Here is a 6,000-nt window from a genome sequence, read left to right on the forward strand (position 1 = left end):
TATTAATTGCCCAAGAGTCTGTTTATCAGTACTATTTATCAAAAGTTGATATTCATTGTGTTTTACAGGACAGACTTATAAAGCAAATGGCATCTTTATGGGAGAAGAACCAAGAAAATCCAGAGAATATAAAGGCAGTTTTAAACTTTGTTAATATATTAATGATCATTAGAGTACTAACTAATTCTAGAAAAAAGGCTTCAATTAGCTGCCTATATATGTCTTTGTGTTTGAGTCTCTTATCAGTTTTCTGCAGGAAATCACAGTCAGGCTTAACATCAACTGAAGTCTCCAGGAAGAAGATGGGGCCCCACAACAACAATAATTCCACGTGGACAATAGTAATATCACTAAGTTGACAAACATCATCTACAGATCAACTTTGGACTACAAAGTCCTCAGAGCAATTTTAAGAGGGCTAGCTGAGATGATCCAGTTTCAAAGACTACTTGAATAAGGACTTGAGATAAACCCTGAACTTTGGCATTATGCACAGACTGGATAACAAAGGATATAGCTACCTTTCCTAGAATTTGACAATTAACCCAAATTTTTTCTTTTCAGAATAAAGATACCTTCACCCATACCCAGCTGGAAGCAATTTTAAGAATATGATGCCCACATTCCCAAAGAGGTGGTGTGGTGCGGGTGGGTTTTTGGTCTTTTAATGGGTTTTGGGTCTGGGATAATTTTCATTGTTTAGGAGGGTTGGTTACAAGTTGTTGTTAATGGTTAGGGAAAGGGCTAAGCAAAGGTGATTAGATCTAAGGTTCTTGTTTTTTTTTTTTAAAAAAAAGGACAATTACTAGTTTTAAATACTTTACATTGGATAGGATTTTGTACACAAATTATATATATTGAGATTGATATTGTTAGAAAATGCTATATGTATATTTCTAATCTTGTTCAAGATAAGATATCATTCATTTAAGATGCAATGCAATTTGCTGGTCCTTGAATGTTATTATTACCAACTATTAGGATATAAAGAAATGAAAGTTAGTAGTTAGATATTGCAATAGAACTTGTAGTCATATTAGGTGTGTTTTCAAGATCAAGCAGCTATATTCTAGATAGAAAGGTCATCTTCAAACCCTTCAGAGATCTACAGAATATGGCATTTAAAATGTTCTAATAACTTAGAAAATTTTTCTTTTTTGTTATGACTATGAGACATGTCGGCTCCTGGCAGTACCAATCTACTTCAGAGAAAATTTGGTTGGAGGCATGTTAATCTGAGTATTCCATTGTTGCAACAGGTCTCAACCCCACAGGTTCATAGCTATGTTAGCCACATATGGTTTTAATTTTCCTCTCTGTCCTTGGAACTATACATTCCAAGCCATCTTGCACTCTGTTTCACTTGAGATAATATTCCAATTCCTAACAGTTGAACGTTTACCTCCTGAAGAGGCCAAGTTGGATGCCAAAATTCTGGTGCAATTATGGTAATGTCAGCACCTGTGTCTACCAGACCAGACAACAAAACACCATTTATTTTTATTGTTAATTTAGGTCTTTGTTCATTTATAGAAGTTTGCGAAAAAAATTTTTTATCATTTCTCCTGAATTTTCTGTTCTCTCTGTCTCAGCTGTTTCATCATCCTGGGCAGCCTGATTTATTCCATTAGGCATTTGGTCATTTAATTGCTCTGAGTAGGGGTTTCCTCTATGACTGCAGGAAAGGTCTGGATTTGCTGTGGGGGCCTGCCTGAGGCCCCTCTGGAATTTTCCCAAAGACTGAGGCAAAGTATTACCTTGCCTATCCCTTGTTGATCTACATTCATTGGTTCAGTGTTTTCCCTTACCACACCTTCTGCATACTCCAGAAAGAAGGGGCATTCTGTTGCATTTGTTCCTTGAAGAAACATTGTTTCTAGGAATGTCCTGTTTGCAGTCCCTTTTTAATGTCCTTGCTTTCCACATCCAAAACATCTGACATTCCTCAAACCTTTTGAAATTGCTTCTCCTAGCCACAAGTCATCATGGTCATGAGCCTCAACATTAACCATATCTCTAATCCAATCTTCCAAGGGTGCAGATCTTGCCTTTAATGGCCTGATTATTCTCTTGCATGCTGCATTCGAGTTCTCAAAAGTCAAAGATTCAATTATTATCTGACTAGCTTCTGAATTTGGGACCATTCTCTTTACTGCTGAAGTCAGTCTTTGTAAGAAATCTGTGAAAGGTCCTTTTAGGCCCTGTATAACCTTTGTAAATGACTCAGTTTTCTTTCCTGGTTCCTCAACTCTGTCCCATCCATTCAAGGCTGCCATTCAACATAGAATTAGGGTTTGGTTATCATATAAACATTGTGTTTGTATTACAGCATATTGGCCTTCTCCAACAAGCTGATCCTGGAAGATTTGTGTATCTTTAGCCCTCCATCGAATTTCTATGCTTTTAGCTTCCTCTTTGAACCACATTTGCCACTGCAGCTGTGCCCTGGATTCCAGAACAGCATTTACCAGCTCTCGCCAGTCCTGTGGTATAATCTTTTTACAAGTTGACCAGGAGTTTAACATTTGCTTTACAAATGGGGAATGCATGCTATAAGATACTATTGCCTCCTTAAACCTTCATAAATCTAACATTTCAATTGGAGTCCAGATATTTAGTGCATTCACTTGACCAGGTACCTGCTGTACGATTACTGGATAAATTAAGGGTGATTGTGTGAAAACAGGATTGGTTTCTGTAACCTTATAATCCAATCCTGAAACAATTTCACTGTTCATTTCTTCTATCTGAATCTGAATTTCTCTGTAATTCATTTTAACAGGTTTTTCTAAAGCTTTTATCCTGGCACTTAAATTGACTATCTTTTTAAATAATAAAATAAGGATAAGGAAAGTAATAATGTGCATAATCCCATCAACATTAATCTTCTCGTATAGTTGTTCCATTTTCAGACTGCCTAAAATTTTATTAAACAAAGCCCAATTTTCTTCCAGTGTACACATAATAACCTTTTTTTATGTGAAAAAAATTTTAAATAGTTTTTTTCCTTTAAAATATTTGATATCTTAATTAACTTACCAAATCTGCATAGAACAGTAGAAATCTGAGGGAATTTCAAAACAGCTACCCAGCATCCAAAGTGGGAATCCAGAGAGAGAGAGAGAGAGAGAGAAAGAGAGAGAGAGAGAAGAAGAAGAAAAGAAAAGGAAGAAAGAAAAAAAGAAAGAAAGAAAGAAAGAAAGAAAGAAAGAAAGAAAGAAAGAAAGAAAGAAAGAATAGCCACAAGTTCTGGCTAAAAGCTTAAATCCAACCACATGTTCCTGCTTTAGCTGAGTGGAGCCTGGGCTCCGGCTTCCTTAAGCTCTGACCACATGTGTTGGCATTTTGGCCTCAAGCAGCTATATCCGCAGTTACCTGTAGCTGTTGTAATTAGTCGAGTGCAGCTGACCAGTAGCTCTAGCAGGCCTGAGTTGTGTGTAGCACCAGCGTTAAGCAAGTAGCTCCAGTTGTGGTAACTGCTTGTAGCTATGGTCGGTCAGGCCTGGGGCCTAGGCCGAGCTGGCTCAAGATGGGGAACCGGGCCCACCAAGGCCTCCAAGCCCAGCCAAGCCAAGCCAAGCTGAGTGGTTTTTAATGAATCCTTGCCACATGGGTGCCAAATGTAGATGTAACAGTCTTATTATTAAATAAGAAACATAGAGCCAAATGCAGAGTTAAAAGCCCAAGAGGTCAGAGCAGCAGCCAAGAGCTAAGAACAAGACCACCTTCTTACCCCTCGCTGTCGCTGTCATCCTTCCCCTCAGAAAGAGACCTACTTCCTGTGTATCTATCTTTTTATTGACTTTCTGTTCTGCCTTCTCAATGGTTGTAAACCCTACCATATGACCTCCTCATCACTGCCTGTCTATACAGACCTCAAGGTCTTCTATGGTTGGTATTGAGATTAAAGGTGTGTGTCTCCATTCTGTCTATATCCTTGAACACACAGAGATCTGCCTGTCATGTGATCTGGATTAAGGGTGTATGCTACCCCTGCCAGACTTCTGCTATGGCTTGCTATTAGCTCTGACCTCCCAGGCAACTTTATTTATTAACATACAAATAAAATCACATTTCAGCACAAATAAAATATCACTATAGATGTTCAGCATTATATCACGGTTATTGACATCAACGGGGTACTGATTTTATTCAGAGTGCTGATCATATCATCCAGTGTCATGTGGTAAGCACTGATCACCACTGTTGGGTGTATCTGCTGCTCTAGAAAGTGCTCAGCCACAGACAGCATTTCTCCTGTAAGAATAATTACTGATGTGGTTCCATCTCCAACCTCTTTATCCTGGGTCCTGCTAATTTCAATCATGGAATTGGCTGCTGGATGTTGGACTTGAATCTCTCAAAGAATAGCATTGCCATCATTGGTCATCACCATGCCTCCCATTGGGTCCAAAAGCATCTTCATCATAGATTTAGGTCCCAAACATGTCCGGATGATGTCTGCAATTTTCTTAGTAGCATTGATATTTCCAGATTGAACTTTTCGTCCAGACTCACACTTTGTATTTTGACTGAGCACAAGCAATGGATTTTCGTCCATCATGTTGGCATGATACAGAGTCCAGGACCCAGAGCTGGGGAATCAGGAAGAACCTTCTGGAGAAAAAGAACTGTGAAGAAAACCTCATTATTTGTTTGTTTGTTTTTCCATACTTACTAGAAGTACTAATTTAGTTATTAAGCTTAGAGTATAAAAAAGACTAGTCTTACGAACTAAGGGTCTAGGTTAGAGTTAGAAAGCTCTTTTAAGTATGCTATGGACCCTCACTTGGATCTAGCATCATAAAAATATGATCTAGCTGTGGAATTTCTTTTAATGCCATCAAGCATGAGCACAGATATGTATTGTGCTGGCTAATTTAATGTAAACTTGACATGGGCTATTTTTATTTTTTGAGACACAGTTTCTCTGTGTAGCCTTGGCTCTCCTCTGCACATCCCAAGTACTGGGATTAAAGTTGTATACCACCAACACTTGAAAAAAAAACTCTTTCTCTTTCTCTTTTTCTTTCTCCTTTTTTCCTTCTTTCTTTCTTTTTTTCTTTCTTCCTTTCTTTCTTTCATTTTTGCTTGCTTGCTTTTATTTGTTATTTGAGACAAGGTATTTTTGTGTAGCCTTGTAAGTTCTGGATCAGGCTATAGACCAGGGTGTCCTTGAATTCACAGATATCTCCCTGTCTCTGCTTTCCCAGTGCTGGGATTAAAGGCTTATGTCACCACAAGAAAGATCCCCCTCTCTTTATTTGGGTTGGTTCAAGAACAGGTTTCTCTCTGTAGCCTTCTCTGTTACAGAACTTCAACTGTAGACTAGGCTGGCCTCAGACTCAAAGAGATCTGTCCACTCTGCCTCCCTGGGGCTAAGATTAAAGGAGTGAAAATCCGCTGCTGGCCCACAATTCATTTTTTTTGTTAAGAAAATTTTTCATTCATTTTACACACTAATCAAAGATCCTGCTCTTAGCCGGGCGGTGGTGGCGCACGCCTTTAATCCCAGCACTCGGGAGGCAGAGCCAGGTGGATCTCTGTGAGTTCAAGGCCAGCCTGGACTACCAAGTGAGTTCCAGGAGAGGCGCAAAGCTACACAGAGAAACTCTGTCTCGAAAAACCAAAAAAAAAAAAAAAAAAAAAAGATCCCGCTCTTCCCTCCTCCCACACCCCAGCCTCCCCATCCCAACCCACCTACCAGTTTCCCCAACAAGAAGGCAAGGCCTCCCATGAGAAGTCACATCCAGTAGAGTCAAATCCAATCCCTTGCCCCTGTCTCAAGATTGCCAAAGGTGTTGCATCATAGGTAGTGGGCTCCAAAAAGCCTGCTCATGCACCAGAAATGGATTCTGATCCTGCTACCAGGGTTCACCCCCAAACAGATCAAGCTTCACAACTGTCTAGCCATGCAGAGGGACTACCCTAGTCCCATGCAGGCTCCACGGTTATTGATGCAACATTCATGAGTTCCCACTAGTTTGGTTTAGTCATTTC

At 39.5% G+C, this 6,000-nt stretch overlaps 1 pseudogene; it reads right to left on the reverse strand.

The window, feature by feature from the left end:
* Window positions 1-4,564, reverse strand: part of LOC131914434 (T-complex protein 1 subunit gamma-like) — a 98,764-nt pseudogene extending 94,200 nt beyond the window's left edge.
* Window positions 4,565-6,000: the final 1,436 nt, after the last annotated feature.

Source organism: Peromyscus eremicus, chromosome 7 (genome assembly GCF_949786415.1).
Source record: "Peromyscus eremicus chromosome 7, PerEre_H2_v1, whole genome shotgun sequence".
NCBI lineage: Eukaryota > Metazoa > Chordata > Mammalia > Rodentia > Cricetidae > Peromyscus > Peromyscus eremicus.